The 22,250-nt window shown below is 43.8% G+C and overlaps 1 protein-coding gene across 1 annotated transcript in view; it reads left to right on the top strand.

Moving 5' to 3' along the window:
• Positions 1–22,250, top strand: part of LOC117364169 (uncharacterized transmembrane protein DDB_G0289901-like) — a 374,119-nt gene that overhangs the window by 263,043 nt on the left and 88,826 nt on the right. The window lies entirely within an intron of this gene.

Below are 22,250 nucleotides of genomic sequence, written 5' to 3'. Positions count from 1 at the left end.
TAATGCACCTGGGTAAGAGAAACCCGCGTAGAACTTATGTACTAAATGGTGAGACCTTGGTTAGGACCATGGCGGAACGCGACCTAGGGGTGATCATTAGTGAGGACATGAAGGTTGCCAATCAAGTGGAGAAGGCTTCCTCCAGGGCAAGACAAATGATGGGGTGTATCCACAGAGGTTTCATCAGCAGGAGACCTGAAGTTATGATGCTGTTGTACAGAGCCATGGTGAGGCCTCACTTGGAGTACTGTGTTCAGTTTTGGAGACCACACTACCGAAAGGACGTGCTGAGGATTGAGTCGGTTCAGCGAACGGCCACCAGGATGGTCTTGGGGCTCAAGGATCTCACGTATGATGAAAGATTAAAAAAATTGCGGCTGTACTCACTTGAGGAAAGAAGAGAACGGGGAGATATGATTGAAACATAAGAACATAAGCATAAGAACATAAGCAATGCCTCTGCTGGGTCAGACCTGAGGTCCATCATGCCCAGCAGTCCGCTCACGCGGCGGCCCAACAGGTCCAGGACCTGTGCAGTAATCCTCTATTTATACCCCTCTATCCCCTTTTCCAGCAGGAAATTGTCCAATCCTTTCTTAAACCCCTGTACTGTACTCTGCCCTATTACTCCCTCTGGAAGCGCATTCCAGGTGTCCACCACTCGTTGGGTAAAGAAGAACTTCCTAGCATTCGTTTTAAATCTGTCCCCTTTCAACTTTTCCAAGTGTCCTCTTGTTCTTTTATTTTTCGAAAGTTTGAAGAATCTGTCCTTCTCTACTCTCTCTATGCCCTTCATGATCTTATAAGTCTCTATCATATCCCCTCTAAGTCTCCTCTTCTCCAGGGAAAAGAGACCCAGTTTCTCCAATCTCTCAGCGTATGAGAGGTTTTCCATCCCTTTTATCAAGCGTGTCGCTCTCCTCTGAACCCTCTCGAGTAACGCCATATCCTTCCTAAGGTACGGAGACCAATATTGGACGCAGTATTCCAGATGCGGGCGCACCATCGCCCGATACAATGGCAGGATAACTTCTTTTGTCCTTGTTGTAATACCCTTCTTGATTATGCCTAGCATTCTATTTGCTTTCTTAGCGGCTGTTGCGCACTGTGCCGTCGGCTTCATTGTCATGTCCACCATTACCCCCAAGTCCCTTTCTTGGTTGCTCTCATTCAATAATATCCCTCCCATCGTATAGTTGTACCTCGGGTTTCTGTTTCCAACATGCAATACTTTACATTTCTCAACGTTGAACTTCATCTGCCATCTCGCCGCCCATTCCCCCAATTTGTTCAAGTCCCTTTGCAATTCTTCGCATTCCTCTTTAGTCCCAGCTCCACTAAATAGTTTTGTATCGTCCGCAAATTTTATTATCTCACACTTCGTGCCTGTTTCTAGATCATTTATGAATATATTAAATAGCAGCGGCCCGAGCACTGAGCCCTGCGGAACACCACTCGTGACCCCCATCCAGTCCGAGTAGTGGCCCTTCACCCCTACCCTCTGTTTCCTACCCGCCAACCAGTTTCTGATCCATCTATGTACGTCTCCGTCCACTCCATGGTTCTTCAGTTTCCGGAGTAGACGTTCGTGAGGCACCTTGTCAAAGGCTTTTTGGAAATCAAGGTATATGATGTCTATGGGGTCTCCTCTGTCCATCCGTTTGTTAATTCCTTCGAAGAAGTGCAATAAGTTCGTTAGGCACGATCTCCCCCTGCAGAAACCATGTTGGGTTGTTTTCAAAAGTTCGTTTCTTTCCAGATGTTCATCGATGTGTTCTTTAATCAGTGCTTCCGTCAGTTTCCCCGGAACCGAAGTCAAACTCACTGGTCTGTAGTTTCCCGGGTCACCTCTTGATCCCTTTTTAAAGATGGGCGTGACATTGGCTATCTTCCAATCCTCCGGGATCATGCCTGTTTTCAAGGATAGGTTGCAAATTTGCTGCAGTAGTTCCGCTATCTCCTCCTTTAATTCCTTCAGAACCCTGGGATGGATTCCGTCCGGACCCGGGGATTTGTCAGTTTTAAGTTTTTCTATCTGCCTGTGTACATCATCAAGGCTCACTTCCATGGATGTTAATTTTTCTGCTTGATTTCCATTGAATATTTGTTCAGGTTCCGGTATGTTGGTTGTGTCTTCGTTTGTAAATACAGACGAGAAGAACATGTTGAGTCTTTCTGCGACTTCTTTCTCCTCCTTCACCGCTCCCTTCCTGTCTCCTTCGTCCAGCGGTCCTACCTCCTCCCTAGCTGGCTGTTTCCCTTTAACATATCTGAAGAACGGTTTGAAATTTCGTGCCTCCCTGGCTAGCCTCTCTTCATACTCTCTTTTGGCTTTTCGAACCACACGGTGACATTCTTTTTGATACTTCCTGTGCTCCTTCTGGTTCCCTTCAGTTTTGTCCTTTTTCCATTCCCTGAATGAATTTTTCTTATTGCCTATCGCTTCCTTCACTATTTTAGTCATCCATACTGGGTCTTTTGTTCGACCCTTTTTGCACCCCTTTCTGAATCTGGGGATGTGCAGATTTTGTGCCTCGCTCACTGTGTCTTTGAAAAAAGACCAGGCATGTTCTACTGTTTGCCATTTTTTGGAAGTGTTCCTAAGTTTCTTCCTTACCATTTCCCTCATTGCTTCATAGTTTCCTTTCCTGAAGTTGAAAGATGTCGCTATGGTTCTCTTTCCGTTCGGTATGCCTACTTCAACCTTGAACTTGATCATATTATGATCACTGTTTCCCAACGGTCCCACTACTTCCACTTCCTTTGCAGGTCCCCTTAGTCCATTTAGGATTAAATCCAGAGTGGCATTTCCTCTCGTCGGTTCTCTAACAAGTTGCTCCATGAAACATATAAGTACATCACGGGACGCATCGAGTCAGAAGATGATATCTTCTGGCTCATGGGACCCTCGACCACCAGAGGGCATTCGCTGAAAATCAGGGGAGGGAAGTTTCATGGCGACTCCAGGAAGTACTTCTTCACCGAAAGAGTAGTGGATCATTGGAACAGACTCCCACTCCAGGTGATAAAGGCCAGCAGCGTGACGGATTTTAAGAGAAAATGGGATACTCACGTGGGATCTTTAAGGGAGTAAATTCAGGGGAGGGGATACTTGGAATGGGCAGACTTGGTGGGCTATAGCCCTTTTCTGCTGCTTTTTTCTATGTTTCTATGTTTCTATGTTCCCAGAGGTGCTTAGTAGCCGCTTCAATGGAATCATCAAATAATTCATTACCTTGACAAGGTAAGTTGGCCAATCGATCTTGAAGATTGGGATCCATGTCAACAATACGTAGCCAAGCCAGTCTATGCATGGCTACAGCAAAAGCAGATACTCGAGATGATAATTCAAAAGCATCATAGGAGGCCTGCAGCATGAAGAGTCTTAACTGAGAAAGAGTCTTGAGGATTTGCTTAAACTCTGGAAGACGTGGTTTGGAAATGTCAGGATAAAAAGAAGGTAACAATTTCAAAAAATGGTTGAAATAGGTAGTAAAAGTGTAATTATAATTAAGAAGCCTGTTGGCCATCAACGAGTTTTGGTATAAATGGTGGCCAAACTTGTCCATTTTATGACCCTCCCTGCCTGGAGGTACTGCAGCATAAAGCTAGGAAGGATGAGCCTTTTTCAAAGATGATTCAACCACCAGGGACTGATGGGATAATTGAGATTTTTCAGATCCCTTACAGGGAACAGTACGGTATCTGGATTCCAATTTGGATGGAATAGCAGTAATAGAATAGGGAGTTTCCATATTCCATAAGAACATAAGAAAAGCCTTCACCGGATCAGACCGAGGTCCATCCAGTCCGGTGATCCGCACACGCGGCGGCCCCTTTAGGTACTCCCGAATGGAGACCCAGATATACCGTAGCCCTCAATATGATTTGCAAGAAGGTGTGCATCCAACTTGCGCTTGAATCCTAGAACAGTAATCTCAGTCACAACATCCTCCGGGAGAGCATTCCAAATTCCCACTACGCGCTGAGTGAAAAAGTACTTCCTGATATCTGTCCTGAACCTGCTGCCACTCAGTTTCAGTCTATGACCTCTTGTCCGTGTCACATCCGAAAAAGTTAGTAATGCTGCTTCTTGGTCTATTTTATCAAATCCTTTTATTATTTTAAAAGTCTCTATTAAATCCCCTCTCAGTCTTCTCTGCTCGAGGGTAAATAATCCCAATTTCCTAAGGCGTTCTATGTAGCTCAAATTCTCCAATCCCTTGACAAGTTTCGTGGCTCGCCTCTGTACCCTCTCCAGCAGAGTTATATCTTTCTTGAGGTATGGAGACCAGTGTTGTACACAGTATTCCAATTGCGGTCTGACCATTGCTCTATAAAGTGGCATTATTACATCTTCCGATCTACTCGTGATCCCCTTCTTAATCATGCCCAACATCCTATTTGATTTCTTCGCCGCTGCCGCACATTGAGCCGAAGGCTTTAGGGTTCTGTCAATCAGTACCCCCAAATCCCTTTCTTGTTCACAATTTGCTAATGTCGTCCCCAACATCTTATACTCGTGTTCTTTGTTTTTTTTTCCTAGATGCATCACCTTGCATTTGTTTATGTTAAAATTCATCTGCCACTTTGTTGCCCACTCTTCTAGCTTGTTCAGATCCTTCTGGAGTTCCTCGCAGTCCCTTTGAGAGTCAGCCGCACGACATAGTTTTGTATCGTCTGCAAACTTTATTATATTGCAAGTTGTTTCCTCTTCCAGATCGTTTATAAAAATATTGAACAAGATAGGCCCAAGAACCGAGCCCTGGGGCACGCCGCTAGTCACCCTCTCCCAGTCCGAGAATTTCCCATTTATGCTAACCCTCTGCATTCTGTTCTCCAACCACTTGTCGATCCATCTGTGCACTTCTCCTCCTATTCCATGGCTTAGTAGTTTCTTCATAAGCCTTGCATGTGGAACCTTGTCAAACGCTTTCTGGAAGTCCAAGTAAACTATGTCCACTGAATCTCCATTATCCACTTGTTTGTTCACTTTCTCAAAGAATTGTAGTAAATTTGTCAAACATGACTTCCCTTTCCTGAAGCCGTGTTGACTAGCCCTTATTAGATTGTGATCCTCCAAATGTTGTACAATGTTGTCTTTAATTAGTGTTTCAATTATCTTCCCAGGAACCGAAGTGAGGCTCACAGGTCGATAGTTTCCTGGATCACCTCTTGAACCTTTTTTGAAAATTGGGATAACATTTGCTATCCTCCAGTCTTCTGGCATTTGTCTGGTTCTAATTGACAAATTAGCTACAGATTGTAGGACTGGAGTCATAGGTAATCTCAAAGTCTCTTTGGGAGGATGAGAAAGTTCCATGTCCGCTATGTATTCTTGAGTATACTTAGAATCAGAATGAAGATCCAGTTTAAGGGCCTGTCCCATATCAAAAACAAACTTAGCAAAAAAAGTAGATTTTGAGGTGGAGGACTCATCTGGAGAAGGAGTACGAGACCTTGGAGCCACAGAATAGGAGGGAGATGCCTCTCTAGAGTATTGAGACAAAGGTTCAGACTCAAGACGCATGGTAATTGAAGAAGCTGCACTACCTGAGGTGGAGTCATCGAATGTTTGCACTTCAGACTCCTCACTGGTGATGTTCCTGGAGTTCGAGGCACAGAATGTGTCGATGCAGGAAGAGAAGAGTGTCGTACAGTTGGCTTCGATGGCGGAGTCCTTGATCTTGAGAAACTCCGAGTCGAGGCCTCTGCTTGTGTTTCGTTGTGGAAGAACGAGACACAGACACCTCGGTATCCATAGAGGGAGACTGGCACACAGACGCCTCTGCACGAAGCTTCGAAGAAAAATGTCTCGAATACCTTGATCGATGCTTCGGGCGAGGCGGGAGAGACATCGATGGAGGCTCAGGTGAAGAGTCACTGGAAGAGAGTCGCTTCGGCTTAAGAGACCTGCCTCGGGGCAATACCACTGGAGGATCAGATTCATGTTCGGGCTGGTCCCCAGGAGGCAGGGTCGAGGACGGAACAAGTTGAGCCACTATCGAGGAAATCTGTGTGGTTAAGATGGTCTTCAACATGTCCTCGAACATAGGCAGCGAGACAAAGGGATCCGGTCTCGTAGGTGCAGCAGTGTACTCCAAAGAGGGCGACCTCGAAGATGAGTATTCCCTACTCTTGGAGGCATGCTTAGGAGGAGGTCTCAAGGAAGATTCTGGTAGCTTCTTAGGCACAGTACCTGAAAGAGAGACAGGAGACTTACCCAGCGAGGACATCTTCACATGAGGCACCGTCGAGGCCTTCAAGACCGAAGTTGAGGCCTTAGCAGGAATGAAAGTCGGGGTCCAGGTCGAGGCCTTCGAGACCGAAGCTCTAGCTGAAGCCGAGGTCGTGGCCTTCGAGACTGAGGCAGCTGCCAAAGTCAAGGGCGAGGCCTTCGAGGCCAAAGCCGCAATGGAAGATGGGGTCTTCGAAACCAAGTCGGACCCTGGGTCGAGGTCGAGGCCTTGTCAGGGGCTTGCTCCATGCCGCCAAAAATTTGCTTGAACTGGTCGCACCGAGGACGAAAGGCCCTAGACTAAAGAGTCCAACATCAGGAACAATCTTCAGGGGAATGAGAAGGCCCCAAACAACCCAAACACCGAGAATGAGGGTCGGTGATGGAAATTGTCTTTTTACACTGGCGACAGCGTTTAAACCCGGTAAGGGGTCAGGACATAGAAAAAATAAAGTCCGTGTCGAACGAAATGAGCGATTGCGCCTAGGCCCAAAGCCCGCTGACCGGAAGAAAAAAGAAGAAAAAGAAAAGTTTTTTTTAAAAAATGTATTTTGTTAAAGAATAAAATAAAAGCACAGCGACCGAAAAAATAAAACAAAAATCAGCCGCGGTAAGAGAAGGCAACAAAGTTTGCTGCAGAGCGAAGATGAAGAGGACTTCTTGGCTCCGCGGAAAACGTTGAACAGAGGATACTCACAGGAGATGCACCCCCCTAGTTCGGGTGGGAAGGCACGCGCTCATGCACGGTGCAGCACTCGGAAGCTCTTATAAAGATCTTCAAGCAAGTCTGCTTTCGAGGCTCTCCGCTGCAAGACTCCGTCGGTGGCGTCATCCATGTCTGAGAATATGCTGCCTGCTTGTCCTGGGATAATAGTTTTATACCAATAAATATATGGATGTGCTAACAAAATAATGTATGAATTCAGTACAATAATACATATGACAAGGTTACATTAATAGGGCATAACAGTTACTTCCAATAACGGATCTCATGTTTTCCCAAAAGAATGTAAGGATCTTTTCTTAATAACTGTAGCTCTTTCATATTTTGCAGTAATGCATAAGGCATTCCACCACATGTTAAAAGCAGCCACTAAGGTATCCGTCCAGGGTTGTAGTGAGATGCAACATTAAATTCAATCATTTGTTTTCCTCAGCAGATAGAGCGTTCTTTAATCCATTGATACCAAGTAGCGCTATATTACAAGTAATAAGTTTACTTATTTGAAATAGTGATTTTTGCCCATGTATAAGACTCTGGTGAGACCTCATTTAGAATATTGTGTACAATTCCGGAGGCTCCATCTTCAAAAAGACATAAAAAGGATGGAGTCGGTCCAGAGGAAGGCAACTAAAATGGTGTATGGAGAGGAGAGATATGATAGAGATGTTTAAATACCCATATAACGTAAATGCGCATGAGTCAAGCCTCTTTCATTTAAAAGGAAAATCTGCAATGAGAGGGCATAGGATGAAGGTAAGAGGTGATAGGCTCCGGAGTAATCTAAGGAAATACTTTTTTTTATAGAAAGTGCGGTAGATGCGTGGAACAGTCTCCCAGAAGAGGTGGTGGAGACAGAGACTGTGTCTGAATTATTCGACAGAAAACAGTTCCAACTCGTGGACATGGTGATGGGAGAGGAGTGAGGTAGAGAGAGATGAGAAGAAGGAGGGAATGGAGGAAGAGATGTGGCATGATATTGGAGAGCAATAATAGAAGGAGAAATTTTGGAGATGGGGCAGGTGGGCAGGGGCAAAAGTTGCTGCACATAGTCTGGGAGATAAGAGAGGGAAAAGTATTGGATGTGGCAATAGAAGGGGTGGGAGAGAGGCACCCTGGATCCCTCTTTCTCTTCCTTTTCACATTCCCTTTGCAGCAAGGGAGGGAAAGAGAGAGAGGGAGATGTTGCACATGGGTCTGGAGGAGAGAGGAAGAAATGCTGTGCAGGGGTGGGGAGAGAGAAAAGAGTGTGCTTTGTGGGGTTTAATTTTGTGGTTACCATTTCTCTGAATATTGATCTTTCTGTTGTAAGAACTGAATTCTTCTGTTTCTACTTGTCTAAGTTTGTTTTAAGTTCTTATGTATTTAACCATTTTGTGAACCGCTTTGATATAAAACGGTATAGAAAATTTTAAAATAAATAAGATTATATTATGTGTATATGAAAAGTGAATGGAAGAAATGGCATTTACAATTAGTATTATTATGGGGGTAGGGTCTGGGGCGGAGACTAGGGTGGAGCTTTTGGGGTCCTCCAAACAAAACAGCGTTCCACTGCCTATGGCTAAGCCGACCCTGTGCTCCATCCAACTTTGAAGAGAATAAGGGAGGATAAGAGCAGCTCTATGCCACAGGCTGCCCCTCTTGAACTTATTCCCTAGCTGAGTCAGGAAGGAGTAATCTACACATCTACAGGAAAACCTTGGTTTGCAAGCAACTTGGTATGCAAGTGTTTTGCCAGAGAAGCAAAACACTGTATTAAATTTTGACTTGATATACAAGGAATGTCTTGCGATACAAACACATACAGTATACACACATCACAACTGAGTCAATGGTCCTTCCCTCTCTGACACTGCAAGAGTGTAGTGACTGTTCTAAACAAGCAAAGTCTTTGCAATGTGAGTATATACAGTATACACACGTCACTTCACCACAACTGAGCCGATGATTCTTCTCTGACGCTGCGGGAGTGTAGTAACTGTTCTAAACGAGCGAGGTCTTGCAATACGAGTACATATAGTATTTTATATTAAAGTTTTGGGTTGTGGAACGAATCGTCTGAGTTTTCATGATTTCCTATGGGGAAATTTGCTTTGATATACGAGTGTTTTGGATTACAAGCATGTTTATGGAACAAATTATGCTCTCAAACCAAGGTTTTATTATACTGTAAAAAACGAAAAGGAAAGTGGATCCTTTCTCCCTCTACAGTTTTATAAACACCTGATTCTACATGGAAAGGTTCCTAGAATTATATATTGGTGACTATTCATTTGATTTTATTTGTTTTCCATATCTTCATTCATTTTAAAAACCAACATCAAGTGCAACATATTATCAAACTATGTACAAAATAAACAGCACTTAAATACCATCAAATGATATAATAAATACATTTCCCTTCCCCCCCCCCCACACTTCCATATAGCATAAAGACAACCAAGAGTAATACAAGTGATCAAGACAAACAAAGTTACAATCAAAAAATATATTAAAAGCGTGGAGGGGCAGAAGTAATGTGGTCAACTCTGAAATCAACCTTACACGAAATAACCAACTGCTACGTCAAATCAGTAAGTAAACGGCGAAGAAACAATAGACTGCAGTGGTTCTCTGAGGAGATCTCAGACCTCATAAAAAAGAAGAAAAGAGCGTTCATTCTCTACAAACTATCAGGGAAGCGAGAATCCAAGGAAGACTATCTGGCCAAGTCAAAAGCGTTCAAAACAGCAGTTAGGGAGGCCAAACTCCGAATGGAGGAGAACCTTGCGAAGATCATCAAGAAGGGCGATGAATCCTTCTTCCGGTATATTAGTGACAGAAAAAGAAACACAGATGGAATAGTACGCCTTAGGAAACCCGATGGGAACTATGTAGAATTGGACTCTGACAAAGCCAAACTTTTAAATGAATACTTCTGCTCGGTCTTCACTTGCGAGGCGCCGGGATCTGGCCCTCAGCTGCCGACAAGGGAAAACTCGGAAGACCGTTTTGAAATTTCGAGTTTACGCCCAGCAGGGTCTACGAGGATCTATCAAGACTCAAGGTGAACAAAGCTATGGGACCGGACAAACTACACCCCAGGGTGCTCAGGGAGTTGAGTGACGTCCTGGTCCTGGCGGAACCGTTATCCGCGCTCTTCAATTTTTCCCTAAGTATAGGAAGAGTCCCATTGGATTGGAAAATGGCTAATGTCATTCCACTCCACAAAAAGGGATGCAGGACGGAGGCTGGGAATTATAGACCGGTGAGTCTCACATCGATAGTGAGTAAACTTATGGAAACACTAATCAAACGCCAAGTGGATAGGATCCTGAACGAGGAGAATCTACGAGATCCCCATCAACATGGTTTTACGAAGGGAAGGTCCTGCCAATCAAATCTGATCAGCTTCTTTGATTGGGTAACAAGAAAGCTAGATATAGGGGAGTCCCTGGACATCGTGTACTTGGACTTTCAGCAAAGCATTTGATAGCGTCCCACACCGCAGGTTATTGAGCAAGATGGGTTCGATGGGACTGGGTGAAACATTAACCGCATGGGTTAGGGACTGACTTAGAGGTGGACTTCAGAGTGTAGTGGTAAACGGTACCCTCTCCGATACGACGGAGGTGATCAGCGGAGTGCCGCAGGGCTCGGTCTTGGGCCCGATCCTATTTAACATCTTCGTAAGAGACTTGGCTGAGGGGCTTTGAGGTAAAATTACATTATTCGCCGATGATGCCAAACTATGCAACATAGTAGGCAACCACACAACAGATGAAAGCACAGTGCCCGACAAAAGCTCAATGCCCGACAGTATGACGCAGGACCTCCTCCTGCTGGAGCATTGGTCAAAGACTTGGCAACTAAGTTTCAATGCCAAAAAATGCAAGGTCATGCACCTTGGCAAAAATCCATGCAGGACTTACACCCTAAATGGTGAGATCCTAGCAAGAACTGTAGCAGAACGTGACTTAGGGGTGATTATTACCAAAGACTTGAAGACTGCCAATCAAGTGGAGAAAGCTTCATCCAAGGCTAGACAAATCATGGGCTGTATCCGTAGAAGTTTCGTCAGCCGTAAGCCTGAGGTCATAATACTGTTGTACAGATCTATGATGAGACCCCATCTGGAATACTGTGTACAATTCTGGAGGCCGCATTATCAAAAAGATGTGCGGAGAGGTGAGTCGGTTCAGCGAATAGCCACCAGGATGGTCTCAGGACTCAAGGATCTCCCGTATGAGGAACGACTGGGTAAGTTGCAGCTGTACTCACTCGAGGAACGCAGAGAGAAGGGAGACATGATCGAGACTTTCAAATATGTCACGGGCCGTATCGAGGTGGAAGAGGATCTCTTTTTCCTTAAAGGACCCACGGCAACAAGAGGGCATCCTTTGAAAATCAGGAGTGGGATATTTCATGGTGACACCAGAAAATATTTCTTCACCGAAAGGGTGGTTGACCGCTGGAATAATCTTCCACAACAGGTAATTGAGGCCAGCAGCGTGCCAGATTTTAAGAAAAGATGGGATTGGCATGTGGGATCTCTTCATGGAGGTAGTTAGGGGGAGGGCCATTAGTGTGGGCAGACTAGATGGGCCGTGGCCCTTTTCTGCCATCATTTTCTATGTTTCTATGTTTCTAAAAAAGGCACTACATTGTGAACTGTCACTGCCCCATACAAATAGTTAATGAAACGAGCCTCAGACACACTGGCTGGAAAACAATTCCAAGTCAGATACTTTCAGCCAACAAGGCAGTGTCATTAATCATAGGCTCCTCTTACAAGTCAGGGGTAGGGGGGAGGAGTTCAGTAAAAAACTCAGGCAAAAACCTGAAGCCCTCCCGACCTTAGAGTATTATACAAAGTATACAGTATATAGTCACAAAGCAGTGTGCCACCGAGTTAACAAAAGAACACACAAAAGAGAAGAAAGCCAATTACTTAGCTGGGAAAAAAATGCAGTAGTAGGTCATCAAGGCTAGCTCCAGGCACTAAATCAGGTCCACACCGGTAACTTTCCAGCTACTTCCACACAGCTGGCAAACTGAGTACTTGCTGTACATCAAAGGAAGATCTCACACAAAGTCCTGGATGTATCCAGCCTCATATAATACAGTAACTCACTCATAGAGGCAAACGATTCTTCCACTGTTGTTTTGCTAAGCCACGCCCACTTATAAACAATTCTCACTCTTCCCAGGTCGTACACCTGACCACTGCTAAGCACATTAAGCCTTCCACTACAAGAGCCTTGTTTCGCGTGGAGAATGCTTCTTTAGGAGAAAAGGGCTTCACAAGCACACAACGTATTCCTTCTTTAACCAGGGCACAGGTTCAGGAGCAGCAGACTCCATTTTGGCCGTGCCTCTAGTGTCTCTAGTACTTGGCTTTCTTGCTTTTTCTGTTTTCTTTTTGTTTTTTGTTTAACCTGGTGGCACACTGCTTTGTGACTGTATATTTTGTATAATACTCTACTGTTGTCAGAGGAGCCTATGATTGACTCTGCCTTGTTGGTTGAAAGTATCTGACTTGAAACTGTTTTCCAGCAAGTGTGTCTGAGGCTCGTTTGATTAACTATTTGTATGAGGCAGTGACAGTTCACAATGTAGAGACTTTTTTGTCCCATGTAATGCACATGAATGTCCATATAATTGTAATGTACCACGAATGTCTAATATAACCAACTGTTTTGTGTCCACTGTAATCTACTGTGCACATGCTTTTGTAACCAGTTCTGAGCTCACGGGGGGGATGGAATAGAAATATAAATAAATAAATACATGTAGGAGATTGGCACTTGTAAAAGATTCAGTGCATAGACAGAGTCACATGACCTCACAGATGATGCCAGAAGCTGAGCTGTCACTGGAGATCCTGGGCGGAGTAAGGAAGATATTCACAGTATATATCTGAGCTCTGAGCGCAGAGCTCTCTACCTACAATCCTTTGTCTATTAAAGCTCAAGACTCAATATACAACCAACCTAGCCATGAAGATCGCAGTAGCTTTTCTGCTGGTGGCTCTGAGTTGCTGCTACCAGGGTACGTAACCTTGAAATTACAGGACTTTCAGCAGAAGCCTCCATATTAACTGTGAATACCTAATCTAATCTAATCTAAACCTTAGGTTTGTATACCGCATCATCTCTACATTCGTAAAGCTCGACACGGTTAACAAGAGTTAGGGTAGAAAGGAACTCCAGTGGGGGCAAAAAGAGGAGAAAAGAATTAGAGGACTAAAATGACCAGAGAGGGAGGAGGAGTTACGTTTTTGAGAATAACCAGGTTTTCAGATGTTTACGGAAGAGTTGGAGAGAGCTCTGAATCCTGAGAGGGGAGGTAAGGTTGTTCCAGAGCTCAGTGATTCTGAAAGGGAGGGAGGAGCTGAGTTTTCCTACAAGGGAAATGCTTTTTAGCGAGGGAAAGGAAAGTTTCATTTTTTGGGTGGATCTGGTGGAATTAGGGTTGGAGGAGTTCCAAGCGAGAGGGATGAGGGGAGGGAGGATGCCGTGTAGGATCTTGAAAGTGAGGCAGGCACATTTGAAGTGGACTCTGGAGATTATTGGCAGCCAGTGGAGCTTGGACAGACGCGGTGAGACATGGTCGAATTTGCTTTTTGCGAAGATAAGCTTGGCAGCGGTATTCTGAATCCGCTGGAGTCTTTGAAGGTTTTTCTTTGTTAGGCTTAGGTAGATAGAGTTGCAGTAATCCAGTCTGGAAAGGATGGTGGATTATACAAGGATGGCAAAGTGTTTTTGATGGAAGCAGGATCTCACTTTCCATAGCATGTGGAGGCTGAAGAAACATTTTTTTACTAGGGAGTTGAGGTGATCGTTGAGGGAAAGTGTAGAGTCAATGATGACTCCCAGAACTTTACTTGAATATTCCAGATGTAAAGTGGGGCCCGAGGACAGTGAGATGGAGGTGGGCAGTTGGTCCAGTTTTAGGCCGAGCCAGAGAAGTTTTGTTTTAGATTCGTTCAGTTTCATCTGCACAGTGTGAGCCCAGGATTGAAGATTCGATATACATGAGGTTATGTTCGCTGAGAGGTTTGTGAGGGTTCGGTCGGTCTCAAGGAGGACAAAGATGTCATCTGCGTAAGTGTAGAGTGTTTCGAGGGGGGTGAGGTAGAGGAGTTTAAGGGAGGACATATAAATGAGCCTTGCTGGACTCCAAAGATCGGGTTCCAGGGGGAGGAGGAGGTGCCCTTCATGTTGACTATGTAGGAGCGGGAGCATAAGAACTTCGAGAACCAGTCAAGGACTGTACAGTTGATGCCTATTTCGGTGAGTTGGTAAATTAGAATATCATGATGTACGACATCAAAAGCTGCAGAGAGGTCGAATTGGAGAAAGATGGCAAATTTGTTGTGAGAATGGAGATAACATAGTAACATAGTAGATGATGGCAGATAAAGACCCGAATGGTCCATCCAGTCTGCCCAACCTGATTCAATTTAAATTTTTTATTTTTTAAAAAATTTTTTCTTCTTAGCTATTTCTGGGCAAGAATCCAATGCTTTACCCGGTACTGTGCTTGGGTTCCAACTGCCGAAATCTCTGTTAAGACTTACTCCAGCCCATCTACACCCTCCCAGCCATTGAAGCCCTCCCCTGCCCATCCTCCACCAAACGGCCATACACAGACACAGACCGTGCAAGTCTGCCCAGTACTGGCCTACTTCAATATTTAATATTATTTTCTGATTCTAAATCTTCTGTGTTCATCCCACGCTTCTTTGAACTCAGTCACAGTTTTACTCTCCACCACCTCTCTCGGGAGCGCATTCCAGGCATCCACTACCCTCTCCGTAAAGTAGAATTTCCTAACATTGCCCCTGAATCTACCACCCCTCAACCTCAAATTATGTCCTCTGGTTTTACCATTTTCCTTTCTCTGGAAAAGATTTTGTTCTACGTTAATACATTTCAAGTATTTGAACGTCTGAATCATATCTCCCCTGTCTCTCCTTTCCTCTAGGGTATACATATTCAAGGCTTCCAGTCTCTCCTCATAAGTCTTCTGGCATAAGCCTCCTATCATTTTTGTCGCCCTCCTCTGGACCGCCTCAAGTCTTCTTATGTCTTTCGCCAGATACGGTCTCCAAAACTGAACACAATACTCCAAGTGGGGCCTCACCAATGACCTGTACAGGGGCATCAACACCTTCTTCCTTCTACTGACCACGCCTCTCTTTATACAGCCCAGCATCCTTCTGGCAGCAGCCACTGCCTTGTCACACTGTTTTTTTGCCTTTAGATCTTCGGACACTATCACCCCAAGGTCCCTCTCCCCGTCCATGCATATCAGCTTCTCTCCTCCCAGCATATACGGTTCTTTCCTATTATTAATCCCCAAATGCATTACTCTGCATTTCTTTGCATTGAATTTTAGTTGCCAGGCATTAGACCATTCCTCTAACTTTTGCAGATCCTTTTTCATATTTTCCACTCCCTCTTCGGTGTCTACTCTGTTACAAATCTTGGTATCATCTGCAAAAAGGCACACTTTTCCTTCTAACCCTTCAGCAATGTCACTCACATACATATTGAACAGGATTGGCCCCAGCACCGAACCCTGAGGGACTCCACTAGTCACCTTTCCTTCTTTCGAGCTACTTCCATTAACCACCACCCTCTGGCGTCTGTCCGACAGCCAGTTTCTGACCCAGTTCACCACTTTGGGTCCTAACTTCAGCCCTTCAAGTTTGTTCAACACCCTCCTATGATGAACTGTATCAAAGGCTTTGCTGAAATCCAAGTAAATTACATCTAGCATATGTCCTCGATCCAGCTCTCTGGTCACCCAATCAAAAAATTCAATCAGGTTCATTTGGCACGATTTACCTTTTGTAAAGCCATGTTGCCTCGGATCCTGTAACCCATTAGATTCAAGGAAGTACGCTATCCTTTCTTTCAGCAACACTTCCATTATTTTTTCAATAACTGAGGTGAGGCTCACCAGCCTGTAGTTTCCTGCTTCATCCCTGTGACCACTTTTATGAATAGGGACCACATCTGCTCTCCTCCAATCCCCAGGAATCACTCCCGTCTCCAGAGATTTGTTGAACAAGTCTTTAATAGGACTCGCCAGAACCTCTCTGAGCTCCCTTAGTATCCTGGGATGGATCCCGTCTGGTCCCATCGCTTTGTCCACCTTCAGTTTTTCAAGTTGCTCATAAACACCCTCCTCCGTGAATGGCGCAGAATCTACTCCATTTTCTCGTGTAACTTTGCCAGACAATCTCGGTCCTTCTCCAGGATTTTCTTCTGTGAACACAGAACAGAAGTATTTGTTTAGCACATTTGCTTTCTCCTCATCACTCTCCACATATTTGTTCCCAGCATCTTTTAGCCTAGCAATTCCATTTTTTATCTTCCTCCTTTCACTAATATATCTGAAAAAATTTTTATCTCCCTTTTTTACATTTTTAGCCATTTGTTCTTCCGCCTGTGCCTTCGCCAAACGTATCTCTCTCTTGGCTTCTTTCAGTTTCACCCTGTAGTCCTTTCTGCTCTCCTCTTCTTGGGTTTTTTTATATTTCATGAACGCAAACTCTTTCGCCTTTATTTTCTCAGCCACTAGGTTGGAGAACCATATCGGCTTCCTTTTTCTCTTGTTTTTATTGATTTTCTTCACATAAAGGTCCGTAGCCATTTTTATCGCTCCTTTCAGCTTAGACCACTGTCTTTCCACTTCTCTTATGTCCTCCCATCCTAACAGCTCTTTCTTCAGGTACTTTCCCATTGCATTAAAGTCCGTACGTTTGAAATCTAGGACTTCAAGTATCGTGCGGCCGCTCTCCACTTTAGCCGTTATATCAAACCAAACCATTTGATGATCGCTACTACCCAGGTGAGCACCCACTCAAACATTAGAGATACTCTCTCCATTTGTGAGGACCTGATCCAATATCACTTTTTCCCTTGTGGGTTCTGTCACCATTTGTCTGAGCAGAGCCTCTTGAAAGGCATCCACAATCTCACTACTTCTTTCCGATTCCGCAGACGGAACATTCCAGTCCGCATCCGGCAGGTTGAAATCTCCCAACAGCAGAACCTCCTCTTTCCTTCCAAACTTTTGGATATCCACAATCAGATCCTTATCAATTTGCTTCGATTAAGTCGGAGGTCTATAGACTACACCCACGTAGAGAGAAGTTCCATCTTCTCTTTTCAGAGCAATCCATATCGCTTCTTCCTCTCCCCAGTTCCCTTGCATTTCGGTCGCTTGGATATTGATCTTTACATAGAGAGCTACTCCTCCACCTTTATGACCATCTCTGTCCTTCCTAAAAAGATTATATCCCGGTATGTTTGCATCCCATCCATTTGATTCACTGAACCATGTCTCTGTGATAGCAACAATATCTAGATCTGCCTCTAACATCAGGGCTTGCAGATCATGAACTTTGATGCTTAGACTGCGAGCATTTGTGGTCATCGCTTTCCAGCTATTTTTCAGCGATAATCTCCTATTTCGTATGGATTTTTGTGTCGTTTCACTTTCCATTGCAATACTAAGAAATGAGTTGCTGATATTGCCTATGTTGCAGCCTTTACTACTATCACATCTTTTCTTTTGCCGGGGGTGGTTTCTATAATTGTCCTTCGTACATACACCACCCCCACATTCTAGTTTAAATGCCTAGAAAAATATTGTCTAAATTTCTCTGCAAGGTTTCTTTTTCCTGCTATAGTAATATGTAGCCCATCAGTGCAATATAGCTTCTTGTCCTTCCATGTATTTCCCCATCCTCCTATGTACCTGAAGCCTTCTTGATGACACCAGGCTTTGAGCCATCTATTAAAGTCCTCTGTGTTTTTCACTCTTTGCTCTCCCTTTCCATATGCAGGCAGTATTTCAGAAAAAGCTAAAGTCTTTACAAAAGGTTTCACGTCCTCACCAAGCTCCCAAAAAGCTTTCTGTGCTGCAAGTGTGGAGTTGTTGGCCAGGTCATTTGTTCCCAGATGAATAACTACATCAGTGTTAAAATCCTTAGTTTCTTCCTTAATTATAGTCAGTATTTGCCTGGAACTCCTGGTAGCTGAGGATCCTGGAAGACATTTCACTATTTTGGTCTCCTCGCCCTGTGTTCCAAGGTTAATGCCTCTGATGATGGAATCCCCAACAGTAATAGTTTTCTGTTTTTGGCTTTTTTATTTGTACTTAGGGTGCGCTTGTTCTCTTGAGTTACCTTCATTGGTTCCAGTCCCACCTCCCTTCTGTTTTCTTGAGTATCGCAGTGCACTAGTGGAGCGAAGGAATTCTGTAGAGGTAATATTAGTGAAGGTGGATGTTTCTGTGTTACATGTCGCAGTTTTCCTGAGCCTACTGTGACCCATTTATTCCTGGGCTGTTTTATTCTTTGAGGTAGAGGTGGTAAGTTGGTATGATTTTGTGGAGTAATGGAAGCTGCTTTAAATGTATTCAATTCCTGTTTAAGTTTGCAGAGCTCCTCCTTAATACTGGCAAGTTGAAGACAGATGGGGCAAGCCTTAAGCCTCCAAATAGTGTGTCTTTGAATTAAAGCACCACAGTGATTGCAGAGAATAAAGGTCATCTTGATTGGTTGTGAAGTGACTTGGTTTGAGTAGTCCTGATTATATGGGTCTCTATATATGAATAGTGGTCCCTGGGGTTGGTGGGACTATAAGTCTTACCCTTATTCCTATGAAGGGAAAGGGAAAGAGGAAATAAGATTTAACAGAGGAAAGAGAAGGGTTTATTTTTTTGTGCTTTTTTTTTTTTTTTTAGTAAGAAATAGGGATGAGAAGAGAAATTAAGCAGATATAATGCTGAAAACCAGTGAAAAGAGCAGAATATGAAATGCTGAGTAACTTAGCTTTTAGAAGTTCACAGGGCAGCCTTGTTCACAGCAATGTCCCAAAGATAATGCAATTAACCTTAGAAGTAAAACAGAGCCCCTCCCTTCTCCACCTAATTAGCAGAAAACAATGGCTGAATACTAGTAAGACAGAAATATAGGCTCTATACCACCTAAAACACAGTATTTTAAACAAAAATGCAGGTTCTATCAGTTCTACCCTAAAACACAGGATTTATAACAGGATTTTCCCTACTTTAGTCACCCTGAGCCACAGGCACCAGGATTTAATTAGAGTTAACAAAGTCTTACCCTTTTTCCTATGAAGAGGAAGAGGAAATAAGATTTAACAGAGGAAAGAGAAGGGTTTATTTTTTGTGCTTTTTTTTTTTTTTTTTTTTTTTTTAGTAAGAAACAGGGATGAGAAGAGAAATTAAGCAGATATAATGCTGAAAACCAGTGAAAAGAGCAGAATAAAAGTGGAGAGGAAGCTATTAAATTCGGATGCATCATTGCTGGAGACATCGTCGAGGTGGAGATTGATGTCACCGATGATCAATAATCTTTGAAATTTGAGGAAGGCGTTTGTTATGGTTTCAAAGACGAGTTCGGAGGAATTGTTCCAAGGGGCAGGTGGGCGGTATAGAAGCAGGATACCCAGAGGTGAGGGTGGAATTCGTCGTTGACTGAGGCTAACATGTATTCTAATGAAGAGTGGCTGCCCTTTTCAAGGAGATGGACATCAAAGAATAATTTGAAAAGGAGGGCCAGGCTGCCTCCTTTTCGGTTGGTTCTGGAAGAGAAGAGGCCTTGGTAGCCATGGGAACAAAGTTCGTTTTGAGTGAATTGGTCATCTTTTGTGATCCAAGATTCTGTGATGAATAGGAATCCGGGGTCTGAATCCTCGAGTAGGACTTTTAAGATTTGAATCTTATTGCAAGCAGATCTGGCATTGCAATAGAATGCCGGGACTGGGGTGAGAGAGTGTAAGGCAAGGTTGGGGGGGGGGGGCAGAAGCGGGGATAGGTTTATGGCCGACATCTCTCTACCATATTAGTAGGGTACATGGGGAGACAGAGGTGCTGTTTATATACTAAATGTGATTGTTTAATTGTAGGAACATGATACCCACTGACAATTTTCCACTCGTTACAGTTATCAGGGCAGGGGGTGGTTTGCAAAGAAATTGTCACAGAGAATGAGTGCAGGGTTATATTAGGCATATCAGTCCCATTGGCATCTTTAACTTAATTAATGTATTTGCCTTAAACTACCAAATAAATCTAGCAGCAACATTAAATTTAAGCTCTTTGACAGGCCCTAAAGGTCTAGGTGAAATTTTGGTAAGTCAAAACTTTTATTTATCGTATTTGTTCTTCTCAATTCTTGCATAAGTAAAAAGTATTAAACTAGTGTTATTGTATCAGAAAATATTGCTCCTTTGCAGCCACTGTGTCTACTCTGTGTGCATTTGCATGTCTGTGTTCATTTATATATCTGTATCTGTGAACATATATGTGCCTACCTCTTTCTGTGTTCATATGTTTGCCTGCCTTATTGACTGATCCTAATAAAGTGACTTTACTGCTTTGCAAGTTTCCCTTGAGAAGTTCTTCTCTAATATCTTCATTCTTCCCTTTACTATGAGAACAATAGTTCTGTGTTAAGCCTAAACTTTTGTTCTTCTCAAATATTGCACATGTAAAAGTATTAAACCAATGTTACTGTATCAGAAAATCTTGCTCTTTGCAGCCATTCTATCTACATCTGTCTTCCTATCTGTGTCTGTATTTCTGTGTGTTTGTGTCTGTATCTTGTAGATTGGCTGGCCCTTGGGCCTAGCGGTGACCGGCACATGCCTACAATATCGCCCTGGCGTGCTTCCCCAAGAAGGAGGAAGCCCTGTTGGGAGTACCTTACTCTGTGTACCAAAAATCAGAATGACACAGTTCACGTAAATATCCAAAAGAAAGAAATTACATTTATTGATTATTCAGATAGGGCAAACCCAAAAATGCAAGAAAACAAAAGTCCAAAAGCAACTATAATGTGCCCCAAAATAATAGGGTTCTCACCAGCCTGGTCTGGTTCATGCTCCAGTGTTTTACTTATGTCCCAGGTAAGTCCTACTTTGAAGTAGTGAGAATAGCACACAGTATAAATGAGTCTCAGGCAGTCTTTAGCCCAAATCTAAACTCAGAGCTGTATAATATTGCAGTGCTTCTCCCTCCTCTCCAAGCATTAAGGAGCGGAAGGTTTTGGGATTTGTCAATTCAACTCCTTGGCAAAGCAAAGCACACATTAAAAAAATATATTCCACAAACCTCACTACCTGGATGTCTGGCCAAACCAGCACCCAACCTTCATGGTTTTCACTGCACTCAAAACAATGCCTTATCAATGTGGCTTAATTGTCCTTAAGCATAGTTCACACAGCAAACCAGCCAGCAAATCAAAAATCCAAAAAAAAGAAAAACAACTTTGTAAGGCAAACACACAGCCAGATCAGCTCACTTCCATGGCTTCTGGACAAGTAAGCTCTGGAATAGAACTCCATTCCATGTCTTCGAATACCTGGGTCTCCTGTGTTTGCTCCTCTGCCTCTGGGTCAATCATTTCCACATCCGTGGATTCCTGGGCTGGTGGAGGTTCCTTCCACTTGGGAACTTCCCTGAACTTCCTCTCTCTCCGGGACAGCCAGCTTTCTAACTGCTCCAAAGCTGCTGTGCCCTGCCCAGCCCTACTCGGGGGCAGGGCTTTCTTCTGCTGAGTCTGCCTTCTGCCCTGTTTGGCCAGCCCTTTACAAAATGGTGGATTTAAAGGGGCAATTCCTGTTTTCACAGGGCTATGGTCTAAGCTCTGATCAAACACAGCCTGCGCTTCCTGATCCAATTCCTGTCTTGCAGGCACATAGTGATCAGCCCTGACTAATTTCACAGGGTAATTTTTAAGGTTCTTCACTGGTACAAGACCGTCACTGGGATCGGGCTTGTGACATACTCTCCCCCTTAAATCATGGTCTACAATCCTCCGGATTCTCCTGTAAACGGGACAACCTATCCACGTTAGTGCTTAGATATCCTTGCCTGTGCACTACATTAAATCTAAATGTTTGGAGGGCAAGATATCATTGGGTAAGCCTAGCATTGTTATTTCTCATGGTGTTTAACCATTTGAGGGCCGCATGATCAGTTACCAATGTGAATTTTGGTCCCCTCCAAATAGTGAACCAAGGTCTGCATCGCCCACTTAGTGGCTAGGCACTCTAGTTCCACCGTGGCGTACCTTCTCTCATTGTCATGGAGTTTGTGACTGAGGTACAATACTGAGTATTCTACTTCTTGCACCTCCTGACTAAGGATAGCCCCTAATCCACTTGTGGAAGCGTCTGTCTGTAGGATCATAGGTTTAGAGAAATCTACAGCCCTTAAAACCGGTTCTGAACAAAGACAGTCTTTCAGATCCTTTAAGAC

The sequence above is a fragment of the Geotrypetes seraphini genome, chromosome 7 (assembly GCF_902459505.1).
Source record: "Geotrypetes seraphini chromosome 7, aGeoSer1.1, whole genome shotgun sequence".
In the NCBI taxonomy this organism is placed as follows: Eukaryota; Metazoa; Chordata; class Amphibia; order Gymnophiona; family Dermophiidae; genus Geotrypetes; species Geotrypetes seraphini.
Note: the sequence above shows the minus strand (reverse complement) of the source record. Positions and strands in the feature narration are given on the sequence as shown.